General features: G+C 42.5%; 1 protein-coding gene across 6 annotated transcripts in view; it reads right to left on the reverse strand.

Annotated features, from left to right (window-relative positions):
• LOC311127648 (kinesin-like protein KIFC3) overlaps nucleotides 1–16,061 on the reverse strand; it is a 66,254-nt gene that overhangs the window by 22,025 nt on the left and 28,168 nt on the right. The gene's annotated exons all lie outside the window — the stretch shown is intronic.

The following is a 16,061-nucleotide window of genomic DNA, read 5'->3' on the forward strand; positions in this document are numbered from 1 at the left end:
CCCCACAGCATGATGCTGCCACCACCATTCACTATGGGGATGGTGTTCTTGGGGTGATGGAGAGGTGTTGGGTTTGCACCAGACATAGCGTTTTCCTTGATGGCCAAAAAGCTCAATTTTAGTCTCATCTGACCAGAGTACCTTCTTCCATATGTTTGGGGAGTCTCCCACATGCCTTTTAGCGAACACCAAAGATGTTTGCTTATTTTTTTCTTTAAGCAATGGCTTTTTTTCTGGCCACTCTTCCGTAAAGCCCAGCTGTGGAGTGTATGGCTTAAAGTGGTCATATGGACAGATACTCCAATCTCTGCTGTGGAGCTTTGCAGCTCCTTCAGGGTTATCTTTGGTCTCTTTGTTGCCTCTGATTAATGCCATCCTTGCCTGGTCTGTGAGTTTTGGTGGGCGGCCCTCTCTTGGCAGGTTTGTTGTGGTGCCATATTCTTTCCATTTTTTAATAATGGATTTAAAAATGGTGCTCCGTGGGATGCACGCACCACTTTTCCGTTACTTATTTTTTAGAATTCTTTGAAACAAGCTATTTTTTTCAATTCACTTCACCAATTTGGACTATATTGTGTATGTCCATTACATGACATCCAAATAAAAATCCATTTAAATTACAGGTTGTAATGCAACAAAATAGGAAAAACGCCAAGGGGGTTGAATACTTTTGCAAGGCACTGTACGACACTATTCAACTACAGTATACATAACACTCCCCCACCACACACACAGGCCACATCAATTCATTACTCAACACTATTCAACTCTTTTCAATAGCGACACATTACAGAGTGGGATACAATACATGTGAATGCACCCAGTGTGCAAATATAGCAATGCCTGCACAAAGAACTGTGCAGAAACGTCAAACTCACACCTGATTGTGTGAGTGAATGTGACCACTGAAGAGTCATTGTCATGGATCGTGTTGTCAGTCTGGTGCAACCCTTGTGTGTATGTGGTTGTACTGACCGTGACCAAGAGTTGACCGTTCTGTCGTAGACATGGTGGATCAGCAGGTCCAGTCCTGAGCCACTGTATTAGCTAGTCTAATCTCTCACAGCGGGAAGTTCTCCAAAGTACTGTACACGTACACACAGTTCCTTGTGTTCTATTGTACACAAAGTCTTCAGCAAGTGTGTGTGTTCATCAATGTTCTGTATGTTGTACTGTTTCCCACAGCAGAATATCCAGAACAGAGGTTTAACGTACAAAGGTCTTAAGAGTTCTTCAACAACATGGATGGATTTCAAGTCTAATGTGTCTTCCTTTCCTTTCCTCATCTTATTTCCTTCATGTACACTGATGTGATGAAACTGGGCAGCTAAAAGCAAATGCCTAATTTACTGAGGTGCTGTCACCTGTCATGTGTCTTCAGGTCAGACTATGGAGATGCACCAAATGAACTGGACCATACTCTGGGCCTCCATCTACCCTCCCATAGAGTGTGTATATCAGACTTTACCCTCAGTCTATACTAAATCTAAGAACCAACCCTATGTCCCTGAATGAAACCATACCCTGTGTGCGACTCCGGAGGGAATGCGGTCCTGTGTGTAGCGGTAGTACTGGTCTTTGTCTCGATCTCGGTCCAGCCAGCGTTTGTTGATCAGAGATCCCATCCAGCCAATCATCCTGCCTGCCCCTTAACCGGCCTTGTGGCCGTCACCCTCCTTCTACAGCCAGAACAACAGACACACACTCTACCATGTGACCCCTCTTACACACGCCTATGTTTTCCAAATAACTACAAATGAAATAATACAACTTGAACACACCTGCAGGCCCTTCCCCAGGCCCGGCGGCCATCATAACATCCTCACTCTACCACCTGAACACACACACACACACGCTTGGTATCCATAGAAAGACGTCGGTATCCGTAGAGACAGGCTGTAGCTGTTAACCAGCTGTATGGACAGGGTTAGACCCCGCCCACAAAGACACAGGAAACGCAGAATGGATTGTTGCCATTAATCACAGATCTAAGATCAGGTTTTTAAACTCCCCAACCTAACCTTTACCATTAGGCTGATTAAATAATACCTGACCCTGGACCAGTGGTAAGAGGCAACCTCTACCTCCTCCACTCATTTACCCATAATCCTTTAAACCCCACAACAGATGGCCTCCTTTATAAACACCTCATCTTCCTCTGAGGAGAAGGATCAAGTTGTCCCCAACCACAGACCTAGGATCAGATATATCACCAGGGGATCTATCTTAAAATCCTAGCTTTTAGCATTAGGTGGGAATCCAAAACTGACCTTGGAGCAAGAACATCATCATACTCTTTGGGGAGACTGGGGTGGTCACTTTAGGGATTTTGTCCTCACTTGCCTCCCCTTGGCCATCCCAACCAGCTGTTTCTCCCACTATGACCGCAGGAGAAAGGTGGATGGCCTTTCGATCTCTGCTTCCTTCCCTCCCTCCCGCTATCACCTCATTTCCACTCTATCTACTCTCTGTATTCACAGCACATAGCACAAGTGTCAGGGATGTTATAACCTAAGACTGTAGTGCCCGAAAAATGAAAAGCGTTCTCATTATTACAAAGCTCCAGTGAGATCATTTACATTTACGTCATTTAGCAGACGCTCTTATCCAGAGCGACTTACAGTTAGTGCATACATTATTCTTTTTTCTTTTTTGTGTGTGTCTTTTCATACTGGCCCCCCGTGGGATCAGATCAGACACCCCCTGTGGCTTTTCCTAGGTAGTAGAAAAGGAGTCGGTAGAGGAAAGGTAATGTAATATCATCGTGTAGATCTGTGGTTAAAGGCAACTTTTACACTGAGCTTGTGATACATGAGGCGATACAGTATAGCGTTGTGGGTGCCTTTGTGGTTCATGCAGTTCTCTGCCAACCCCATAGGGGGTGTTATGAGCACAAAGGGCTGGAAATTAAGAGTAAAGTCATTCAGCTAATCTGGTTATTTACTGCTTCCAAGGTATTGTCCTCACAGAAACATACACACGCCTGACGCTTGTCAGGTTTCTAGGTTACCACAGTGACCATGCTCTCCATGGTTCTTTGAGCACAAGGCATGGTGTGTAGGATAAGTTTACACACTCCTGTCGGAACTCTGCCTTTTATAGTATCACCTGTCCCCTCTATGCACCAGGAATATGGCAAAAAACGATATGGCCCTAGTACAGTGGGTGATATCAATGTGTTTGTGTGGGAGACTACTGTTGAGGAACAGGGGGAGGACAGGACGGGCTGGCTAGCTGTGATCTACTGTGAGGAGCTACTGTTGCACTTTCTCTCTTCCCCCACTCCCCGGTACACTCTCCTACTTTAGCTAGCGTTTAGCATTCTAATAGTTGATGACAGCACAGAGGAAGGGCTTAGCATAAAGCAGAGGATATGAAGAGACACCCCCTCCCCCCCGCCTCTCTCTCCCTCTTACTGTTTGTATATCCCTTCCTCAAGAATGTCCCTCTTATCGCTCTCCTTCCATTTTAGTGTATCCTCTGAGAATCCCTCCCTACTCTCTTCCCCTCCACAGTATGTGAATCTCATTAGCCCAGTTCCAGTTAAGACTCTCAGCTCTACCAGCTAACCTGCATTCCACTAGTGACTATAACCCTAAAACAACCACAATGGAAATAAGTTAGATGTTTTTGTGTTATCCCTGTCAAGTCTTTAAAATGTTTGTGCCTTAAGTAAGTACAGGGCATTCGGAAAGTATTCAGACCTTGACTTTTTCAACATTTTGTTATGTTACAGCCTTATTCTAAAATAGATTAAAATATGTTTTACCCCTCAATCTACACACAACACCCCATAATGACAAAGTAAAAACAAGTTAATACAAATGTATTAAAAAGAAACACAGAAATACCTTATTTACATAAGTATTCAGACCCTTTGCAATGCGACTCGAAATTGAGCTCAGGTGCATCCTGTTTCCATTGATCATCCTTGAGATGTTTCTATAACTAGATTGGAGTCCACCTGTGGTAAATTCAATTGATTGGACACGATTTGGAAAGAAACACACCTGTCTATATAAAAAGGTACCACAGTTGACAGTTCATGTCAGAGCAAAAACCAAGCTATGAGGTCGAAGGAATTGTCCGTAGAGCTCCGAGACAGGATTGTGTCGAGGCACAGATCTGGAGAAGGGTACCCAAAAAATTCTGCAGCATTGAAGGTCCCAAGAACACAGTGGCCTCCCGGCCAAACTGAGCAATCGGGGGAGAAGGGCCTTGGTCAGGGAGGTGACCAAGAACCCTATGGTCACTCTGACAGAGCTCTAGAGTTCCTCTGTGGAGATGAGAGAATCTTCCAGAAGGACAACCATCTCTGCAGCACTCCACCAATCAGGCCTTCGGGACAAGTCTCTGAATGTCCTTGAGTGGCCCAGCCAGAGCCCGGACTTGAACCCGATCGAACATCTCTGGAGAGACTGGAAAATATGTGCAGCGACGCTGCCAATCCAACCTGACAGAGCTTGAGAGGATCTGCAGAGAAGAATGGGAGAAAATCCCCAAATACAGGTGTGCCAAGCTTGTAGCTTCATACCCAAGAATAATCGAGGCTGTAATCGCTGCCAAAGGTGCTTCAAAAAGTATTGAGTAAAGGGTCTGAATACTTATGTAAATGTGATATGAGTTTTTCTTTGTACAAAAAAGTCTAAAAAACTGTTATTGCTTTGTCATTATGGGTTATCGTGTGTGGATTGATGAGGAAAACAACTATATAAATCAATTTTAAAATAAGGCTGTAACGTAATTTTTGAAAGTCAAGGGGTCTGAATACTTTCAGAATGCACTGTAAGTACGTAAGTGAGAGATATATACAGTACCAGTCAAAAGTTTGGTACTATTAGCACTGTTTTTGCCATCCAGCTGGTCCTATTGCAATAGGATAGTGATGACCACAGCAGTGGATTTTATACTTTTCCTTGTTAAATAAGATTTGGTTCATGTGATCACCTAATCAGTACCTAATTCAGCAGAATGAGGTGTGCCTGTGTTGGAATTCATATATATATATAAAATCAAAATCACACCTTCGCTAGTGAACTAGAGCGTACTGTACAAATAGCACCAAGCACTACGGTACCAACACCACTCCACTGGTCAACAAAACACAGGGTTTTTCGCCAAACCAGCATGCAAAACACAGCTAATATAAGTTCTATGTCCAACACACAGGCATATTCTCCCTCTCCTTTTCCTTCAGACAAGATGTCGCACAGCGACAGACATCACTTCCATGCTTTGATTAAAGCTGAATGAATCTGGAGATGTGCTGAGACACACACTTTCTCACACGAAGGTGTGGATTATTGCTTTATGTATTTGGAGGTGTTGAAAGGCAGGAATACAAAACACACTATTAGAGCTTTATTAATGCTGACACTGATCCTCTATAAAAATGTCCACTATGCAGATCTGCAGCAGTGTGGATCTTGTGTGTGTGCGCCTGCATGTGTCTGTGTGTGTAAGCGTGTTCACACTTAAGGGTCTAATGCATGTGAATAAGTGTGCGTGTGTCTGTGAGACAAGTGTTCCGTTAGAAAAATGTGGCGCCGGACATTTCACCAGCAGCATTTTAATTTAATCGGACGTTTGAGAAATTTACCGGATCCCTATGCATTGGGTGCGTAACCTGATTAGGGCGTCCACCCACGGTGCTCAGAATGACAGAAATCACATTTAGATTACATTCATTTTAACAGAAAATGCAACTCGAGTCCTTCTTACCAAAATCCAATGAACACTGAAGAATTTATAACTGTCCACATTGACTTTTCCTTAGTCAACAAGACGAATAACGAACAGCAAAATCACTAGCCTACGTCAACCTACTATCCCCCATTGTAGAAAAGTGTACCTATTCTATTGGTCAGCTTGTCATTCTGTGCAAGAAAGAAATAGCTTATTCCATACAGAGACTCTGGGACGTTAGATCCCAAATTCATACAACCAGTAGGCCTACGCTACATTAAAAATAAACATAAAAATGCAATGACCCTGATGCAACAGATCAGAACGTTTAGCTTAAAATGTTGACAAACTTATTTTTTCACATTATAAGCACAGCAATGCGCACATGGCAGACTACGTGTGAATGTTCGTTCCACAATGCAATTAGCGGGATAACACTTGCCAAAAGCACACCGCACAAGTGGTTTCATGTGACAGAGATGAAAACTAACTTTAAGCGTCAGTTGTCAGAGCAGCTTACCGATCACTGCACCTGTACACAGCCATTCTGAAATTAGCCCACCCAACTACCTCATCCCCATATTGTTATTTATTTAGCTAATTTGCACCCCAGTATCTCTATTTGCACATCATCTTTTGCACATCTACCATTCCAGTGTTAATACGAAATTGTAACTATTTTGCACTATGGCCTATTTATTGCCCTACCTCCATAACTTACTACATTCGCACCCACTGTATATATATTTTCTGTTGTATTTTTGACTTTATGTTTTGTTGTTTTTAATCGCACTGTTTTGCTTTATCTTGGCCAGATCGCAGTTGTAAATGAGAACTTGTTCTCAACTGGCTTACCTGGTTAAATAAAGGTGAAATAAAATAAAATAAAAAATATCCATTAGAAATGTAGAAAGAGGGGCAATCTAAAGATGCTAACTAGCATTGGGTTGCTAATATTACTAGGATTGAAGTTACTAGGATGGAAGTCTTTATAAAATCATTTTGGCTAGGCTACTTTGAAGGTAAGGCATGCCTCATAATATAAAGTAAATTGTTCAGATTTCAAACAATTAAGTATATGTTTTGAAAATGCATACTGCCTGCAGCTCATTGCAAAGTGGCATGTGACGCGCTGAAGCCTTCCTACCATTGCCTATGCACTTGAACAGCGAATGGGAAGCACACTTTAATTACCAGTTTAAAAAATGAAAAATAGTAGCTCTTTTTAATTGTGGCCATCAAAACTGTTAACACGTGATTCATTTAAAATTGTTGCGCAATGATTGGGCTTATAAAAGCACGTTTCACACCAGCAGCAACGAACGAGCTGTGTGAGGAGCTGTAGCAGTCGTGCTGTCTGACAGATTTTGGGCTCTAATATAGGCTCTGTATCTGTATGCTGTGCCGCAATTTAATTCAACTAAATTATGCAAATTCACCTATAGAGCGATGCATGACCGGTCAAATGTATTTCCATCGACTGGTATTTCATCAATGAATAGGTTAAAAAGCATTATTTTGCAATGGGCTTTTTTGTATTCTCGCGGACAATTAGCCGCCTTCAATTTTATTTACCGATTTCATGTATTTGTTTTTGCCAATAGCTGGCTATAACCGGCTAACGGAAACCCTGGTGTGTGTGTGTGTGTATATATATATATATATATATATATATATATATATATATATATATATATATATATATGAGTGACATGTATGTTTTAATCTGCGTGATATGGGATATGTATGTGTGTGTTGAATCCGTGTTTCCCTCTGGGCTACATAGAAGCTATTTGTGTCCTTCTGCTACGACAACAGGGAGAGGCCCATAGAACGAGTGGTCCTCTGTAGCTCAGCTGGTAGAGCACGGCGCTTGTAACGCCAAGGTAGTGGGTTCGATCCCCGGGACCACCCATTCACAAAAATGTATGCACGCATGACTGTAAGTCGCTTTGGATAAAAGCGTCTGCTAAATGGCATATTATTATTATTATTATTTTTAACGAAAAACACCAGGCATACTAAACTTTGAGCCCCTTTTCTCAGTCTCATTGTGTGGCGAGGACTTTCAGTGTAACACAGCTACAGATCCATGCACTGTCTGAGCAGGCTCTACCTGGGAACCATAAAGCCCTGTTTATTGGAACATTCCTGACCAAGGGGGTAAGTTATGAAGTTTGAGTTTTAATAATCACAAAACACATTTTATTGAACTTTCACTGTCCTCTAAGGGGGGCTTTTACAGACCCAGTTATGAGGACTGAGTTGTAGTGCTCCCAGAGAGAGAGACAAGGGCTTTGTATCACTAACAAAGAGCTCTTTAATTTACTAGCCTATAACATACATTATTTAAACACACAGGGCTATAGGGACTAGGGAGTCTCTGACAGCACAAGCTTACTGTGGTCAGGCAGTATGTCACTGTCTAGCTTCTACTGTACAGGCAGATGGCCTGAAGCCCCCCTTGAAGTAGGGCTTAGCGATACGGCCTAAAAATCTAGATTTCTTAAAACGTATGGGTGATTCACGATATATACAGTGGGGAAAAAAAGTATTTAGTCAGCCACCAATTGTGCAAGTTCTCCCACTTAAAAAGATGAGAGAGGCCTGTAATTTTCATCATAGGTACACGTCAACTATGACAGACAAAATGAGAAAAAAAAATCCAGAAAATCCCATTGTAGGATTTTTTATGAATTTATTTGCAAATTATGGTGGAAAATAAGTATTTGGTCAATAACAAAAGTTTCTCAATACTTTGTTATATACCCTTTGTTTGGCAATGACACAGGTCAAACGTTTTCTGTAAGTCTTCACAAGGTTTTCACACACTGTTGCTGGTATTTTGGCCCATTCCTCCATGCAGATCTCCTCTAGAGCAGTGATGTTTTGGGGCTGTCGCTGGGCAACACAGACTTTCAACTCCCTCCAAAGATTTTCTATGGGGTTGAGATCTGGAGACTGGCTAGGCCACTCCAGGACCTTGAAATGCTTCTTACGAAGCCACTCCTTCGTTGCCCGGGCGGTGTGTTTGGGATCATTGTCATGCTGAAAGACCCAGCCACGTTTCATCTTCAATGCCCTTGCTGATGGAAGGAGGTTTTCACTCAAAATCTCACGATACATGGCCCCATTCATTCTTTCCTTTACACGGATCAGTCGTCCTGGTCCCTTTGCAGAAAAACAGCCCCAAAGCATGATGTTTCCACCCCCATGCTTCACAGTAGGTATGGTGTTCTTTGGATGCAACTCAGCATTCTTTGTTCTCCAAACACGACGAGTTGAGTTTTTATCAAAAAGTTCTATTTTGGTTTCATCTGACCATATGACATTCTCCCAATCCTCTTCTGGATCATCCAAATGCACTCTAGCAAACTTCAGACGGGCCTGGACATGTACTGGCTTAAGCAGGGGGACACGTCTGGCACTGCAGGATTTGAGTCCCTGGCGGCGTAGTGTGTTACTGATGGTAGGCTTTGTTACTTTGGTCCCAGCTCTCTGCAGGTCATTCACTAGGTCCCCCCGTGTGGTTCTGGGATTTTTGCTCACCGTTCTTGTGATCATTTTGACCCCACGGGGTGAGATCTTGCGTGGAGCCCCAGATCGAGGGAGATTATCAGTGCTCTTGTATGTCTTCCATTTCCTAATAATTGCTCCCACAGTTGATTTATTCAAACCAAGCTGCTTACCTATTGCAGATTCAGTCTTCCCAGCCTGGTGCAGGTCTACAATTTTGTTTCTGGTGTCCTTTGACAGCTCTTTGGTCTTGGCCATAGTGGAGTTTGGAGTGTGACTGTTTGAGGTTGTGGACAGGTGTCTTTTATACTGATAACAAGTTCAAACAGGTGCCATTAATACAGGTAACGAGTGGAGGACAGAGGAGCCTCTTAAAGAAGAAGTTACAGGTCTGTGAGAGCCAGAAATCTTGCTTGTTTGTAGGTGACCAAATACTTATTTTCCACCATAATTTGCAAATAAATTCATTAAAAATCCTACAATGTGATTTTCTGGAAATAATTCTCAATTTGTCTGTCATAGTTGATGTGTACCTATGATGAAAATTACAGGCCTCTCTCATCTTTTTAAGTGGGAGAACTTGCACAATTGGTGGCTGACTAAATACTTTCCCCCTCCCACTGTATAAGGTTAATACACTGCATTTTAAACAGTCAGGAATAATCTAAATCAGGGCTTGTAAAATTATACTTAGACTAAATATAAGCCTTCCACAACCGTAAGTAATCATTTAATTATTTTATTAAAATAGTTTAACCTGCTTTTTTTGCAATAATCACTGATCTGGCTTTCAAGTCTATGAAAATGACCATTGTTACAAATTTAACCAGAACCATGCACAATGCACTAATAATGAGGTGGTTGACTTTTATTGTCTTGAGTCTTGTCCTGGAGGCAGAACTGAGTGATTTCCCCTTAGATAGGCCAGCTGCAAAGTCAAAATTGGCTATTTTGTAAAGATTCATTTAAACAAAAATTAGCTTTTTGGTCTTAAAGGGGATACTTTGGGATTTTGGCAATGAAGCCCTTTATCTATTTCCTCAGTCAGATGAACTCATGGATACCATTTGTATGTCTCTGCATCCAGTATGAAGGAAGTTGGAGGTAACATTGCAAGCCAATGCTAACTAGAGTTAGCGCAATGACTGGAAGTCTACGGTATCGACTAGCATGCTAGCAGTTACCCATAGACTTCCAGACATTGCGCTAAGGCTAGTTAACAATTGCGCTAACATTAGTTAGCAACTTCCTTCAATCTGAATGCAGAGGTACTGTATAAAATGGTATCCAATGGTTGATCGGACTCTGGGGGAGTAGATAAAGTGCTTCATTGCCAAAATCCAAAAGTATCCCTTTAGTTTAAGGTTAGGGTTAGGCATTAGGGTTAGCAGTGTGGTTAGGGTTAGGTTTAAAATCTGATTTGATTAAATTGTGGCTGTGCCAGCTCGTGACCATTGCAGAGCTGCCTCCAGAACAAGATTCATGACAAAAAACACTAACCTGCTAATAATGACCAACTTCTTGTAAATAATAAAAAATTATAATATGCCATTTAGCAGACACTTTTATCCAAAGCGACTTACAGTCATGTGCGCATACATTTTTACGTATGGGTGGTCCCGGGAATCAAACCCACTACCCTGGCGTTACAAGCGCCATACTCTACCAATTGAGCTACAGAGGACCACAGGAATTTTTTTTACAGAAAATTAAAGGAAAACCCAAGCCCAAAACTATATTTTGGTATTTGTTTCACTAGTCCATTGTTGATATAGTCCCAAAATGTTTTGCATGTCAGCAATCAAGTTTTCAAGAAACTGCATCGTACTGGCTGTATTTCGAAAGTTATAGTCTTGAAAACTTGATTGGTGACATGCAAAACATTTTGGCACTACATCAACAATGGACTAATGAAACAAATACCAATAGATCGTTTTTGGGTGGAATTTCCTTGAACATACTGTAGGTCTCAAACAATCGCTCAAGCACAAATGCTAGTGAGTAGCCAACTAATCTATTTGCTTGCTAACAAAGTAGAAAGGTTGAACTGTTATGAATACACCCTCCTGTCCATCTCCAACTGTTTGAACAACATAGCCTGTTCACTTTGTTTAGAGGTTGAAATCAAGTGGCCTACATGGATAAGAAGATGCTGGTTTCTCAGAATGAGAACTAGCCGCCAATTCCTTATATAAATGAGTATTTTTATGCTCATTGCACATTTATAAAACACAGACTAGACAGCTACCACATAAGTCTGTAGTTGAAATGCTGCTAGCGGACAAGGAGACAGACATAGCCTGAGACAGAAAAGATAGACATAGCCTACCAGACAAAGCGAGCGAGTGCAGGACTCTGATGGAAGGAATCTGCTTTCTGTTATAATGAGCACATCACAGAACCCTTCCTTCCAGGGTTAAATTCCCCCTCTCCCTCCTCCTCCAACTAAACTGGGTCAAATCATTCAGTGGCAGCTCAGCCACCATGCGTCAAGTGTCAGAACCTGTCTGCTCAACATCACACAGCTCTGGGAGGTTCAGGGCTGTGTTTACTACCAAAACAAACCACAGACATGGATCTGAATAAAACCCAATGCCTCAGAATAAGGTTGAGATCAATTCATCAGCACAACACCATATAGACTGGGATTACTAGATATGGGTAAACCCTTAACAAAGAGAGGGAAAAGGAGAGAATCCTACCATACAGGGACCGTCAGTCAACAACAGGGAAACAACACTATAACAGCCCTTTCTCTCCTTTTATTTCTCTCTGAATAACCATAGTGGCTACCTCTCATACCTCGCTCAACATGTCCCCCTCCTCTCTTCCCCCCCTCTTTTTTCTCCCTCTCCATTTCTCACCCCCCTCATCCATCCATCCATCCCTTTTTCTTTATCTTCATCAGTAGGGTACTCACCTCCCTCCCTGGAGTCTCTGTGTCCTGATCATCCCTGCATCGCTGTAGAGACCATCTTTACGCGGCGGAAACACACACACTCGCCGATCAACACACACCCCAACGACGAGAGCTCACCGTCACCAGCCAGCCCCCCTTTCTCTCCCCTGCCTCTAACACACACACACACACTCTGCACCCTCTCGCCGTTCCTTAGTAACAGCAGAATCGGAGCCAGCATCATTTCCCTCCTGTAGCCACCCTCATCCCCCCCCCCCCCCACCCCCTTTCTCCATCCCCATCTTCCAGTCCCCTCCCTCTCTTTTTTATCACTCCCCCTCGCTCTCCAGCGGAGGAATAAATATTTCAGCCACAAATGAAGCGTGGCTCTTCTCAGCTCTCCTCCCCCTGCCTGCAATATTTAACAGAGAACTGTATGTGTGTGTGTGTGTGTGTGTGTGTGTGTGTGTGTGTGTGTGTGTGTATATATGTGCACGTATGCGTTTACGAAATACACCATTGCCCGTCTCCTCACATCCTTTATTTCTTAAAAGGCAAAATGGCTCTTGTAACAAGGGCACACACACACACACACACACACACCCTACTCTGTTATTGTTCCTAAGCCATAAAGTGTAACTAAAAGTGTACACTGCAATATGCACACACAAAGAACATATGGTTTCCTATGGCTGCCACTGCTCAAAGGTATATTGATCCAAACAAGTAGTACTGTAAATTACACCGTGTGTGAGAGCTGCTTTACTGACAATTCACTAACACTCAAGCCAGAGCCCCTCCCTCACTAGAGGCTGTTGGGTAATGGAGTTTTCTGGACCAGGTCTGTGTGACTACTCATACTGAGGGAAACTGAAGTAAAGGCTGGTGTGTGTGTGTGTGTGTGTGTGTGTGTATACAGAGAAACTAGCAGACACACACAGGTGTTCTCAGGGTAGTCGCTGTTCCTCAGGGAATTATAGATGAAACACACTACTACACCCTGGCTCAGGTACCCCGGCTTCATGAGCCACGAGAGCACAACGGTAAAACATGAACACAACATTTCCAGGGCATTATTCTAGCATTATCAGAACACTATCAAGTTCCTGGTGTAGTTTGTCCTTTACTAATTAATCATATGGCAGATGTTGAATGTAGAGGATATCAGATGCCTGCACAGTGACCATGCTCCCTCTGTGATAATGTTACTTAATAGAAATACCTTACCGTTCCCTCAAAGTCTTAGTTGTGTAACCAAAGCGTTGTTTGGGGATTTACAGGGGCAAATGTCAAAATGAGGGTGATCCAGAGAGAGGGCCCTCCCCTGACCAGGAGGGTGGGGAACGGGGTTGAGAGAGACTGGGTGGGGTGAGGTGAAGGTAGGGCTGGACGGTATACTGTATTTTACAATATACTGGTATTGATGCACAGAGCGGTTTGTGTTTTTACTTTATCTTCTATAACGTATTTGAATGTTAAATGTGATATGCCGTGTGTAACGTCCATTTTAATAGTTTACTTCGCTACTTGAGTCATCCCTCTCCGCTCTCTCGCTCTCTACATGCTGTTTTCCACACAGACCTATCTCCGCCCTCTGTCACTCAAGGAGTGCATTTGTTCCTCCTCGACCAAGACACTTACGTTTAGTCTGCATGGTCAATGCAGCACATGCAACAATGTTGATGACAACACTGCTGCTTTCACTTTGCTTCTTAATATAAATCCACTAGCGTTCTATAATTACACTATTAGTTTGTGTTTCTTACATCTGCAAACAGCTAGTTTGTCTTTTCTTAGGAAGTTGGGCCTAAATCGTGTTAGCCGCTAATGCTAATCACTTGTTACCTGGCTGGCTGGCTGGCTGGCTGGCAGGCTAGCTAGCTAATAAATGTACTGAGTCAGAGCAAAAGTAATTAGCTATATAGCCTGATAATACCAGTGATGGTGTAGACCTAAAATCAGCATGTTGTTTGTGCAACAGTATCTTCTAAATCAAAGAGGAATACGCATGGATATGTTAGCTACATGAAGTAGCTAAGAGAAAACATTCAATGTAGCCAAAGATTACAGGGTCCCCTAGGAAACAATTATCAACACCTTGGTTCCTACCCTGTAACAATAACTACTCCCTGGCATTTTCATTCGTTGTCAAACACTGTATTCAACTATATTATGACTATAGAATTAGAATAATCATTCGATTTCCATGATTCCAACAGTTCAACCAAGTGTTTTGCTCTAAATCGGAAGTCAAATCAGATTGTTTGCCCATATTTTGCAGCCCTACGTGGCAGTGTGGAAAGGATCTTAAATGAGTGCAGGAAATGCAGATTTTTTTTGGGGTTGAATGTTGAATTGAACAGTATAAAACAATCAGAATTGAGAAAGACCCATTGAAAATCACTTAGAATGTATGTGTTACCACCCTAGGGTCACGCACTACTCATAAAGCAAATGTATAACTTTTATTATTCAAAAACATAAAATACTGTCAAATACAGTCATACCGTGAATTTATTTTTATACCGTGATATGATATTTTGGCCATATCGCACAGCCCTAGGTGAAGGTTATGTGTCATTGGACCGACAGCCAGATTTACAGTATTGTGAGGGATTAAAGCCCACTTTACCACAAACACACAGAGCAGAGAGAGTGATGCTGTCCTCAGATTAACAACATGGTTACATAAACGATGATCTGAATCCGTTTCCCTGGAACGCAGGGACACTCCGGCCCACTTTAGCATCAGCATGCATACTGCCATTACTAATTTCTCATACCACCAATACGTACAGTTGAAGTCGGAAGTTTACATACACCTTAACCAAATACATTTAAACTCAGTTTTTCACAATGCCTGACATTTAATCCTAGTAAAAATTCCCTGTCTTAGGTCAGTTAGGATCACAACTTTATTTTAAGAATGTTAAATGTCAGAACAATAGTAGAGAGAATGATTTATTTCATCACATTCCCTGTGGGTCAGAAGTTTACATACACTCAATTAGTATTTGGTAGCATTGCCTTTAAATTGTTTAACTTGGGTCAAATGTTTCAGGTAGCCTTCCACAAGCTTCCCACAATAAGTTGGGTGACTTTTTTCCCATTCCTCCTGACAGAGCTGGTGTAACTGAGTCAGGTTTGTAGGCCTCCTTGCTCGTACACGCCTTTTCAGTTCTGCCCACACATTTTCTATAGGATTGAGGTCAGGGCTTTGTGATGGCCACTCCAATACCTTGACTTTGTTGTCCTTAAGCCATTTTGCCACAACTTTAGAAGTATGCTTGGGGTCATTGCCCATTTGGAAGACCCATTTGCGACCAAGCTTTAACTTTGACGGATGTCTTGAGATATTGCTTCAATATATCCACGATTTTCCTTCCTCATGATGCCATCTAATTTGTGAAGTGCACCAGTCCCTCCTGCAGCAAAGCACCCCCACAGCATGATGCTGCCACCCCCGTGCTTCACGGTTGGGATGGTGTTCTTCGGCTTGCAAGCCTACCCCTTTTTCCTCCAAACATAACAATGGTCATTATGGCCAAACAGTTCTATTTTTGTTTAATCAGACCAGAGGACATTTCTCCAAAAAGTACGATCGTTGTCCCCATGTGCAGTTGCAAACCGTAGTCTGGCTTTTTTATGGCGGTTTTGGAGCAGTGGCTTCTTCCTTGCTGAGCGGCCTTTCAGGTTATGTCGATATAGGACTCGGTTTATTGTGGATATAGATACTTTTGTACCCGTTTCCTCCAGCATCTTCACAAGGTCCTTTGCTGTTGTTCTGGGATTGATTTGCACTTTTCGCACCAAAGTACGTTCATCTCTAGGAGACAGAACGCGTCTCCTTCCTGAGCGGTATGACGGCTGCGTGGTCCCTTGGTGTTTATACTTGCATACTATTGTTTGTACAGATGAACGTGGTACCTTCAGGCATTTAGCAATTGCTCCCAAGGATGAA

The sequence above is a fragment of the Coregonus lavaretus genome (assembly GCF_964263955.1).
Source record: "Coregonus lavaretus genome assembly, chromosome: 4".
Classification (NCBI taxonomy): domain Eukaryota; kingdom Metazoa; phylum Chordata; class Actinopteri; order Salmoniformes; family Salmonidae; genus Coregonus; species Coregonus lavaretus.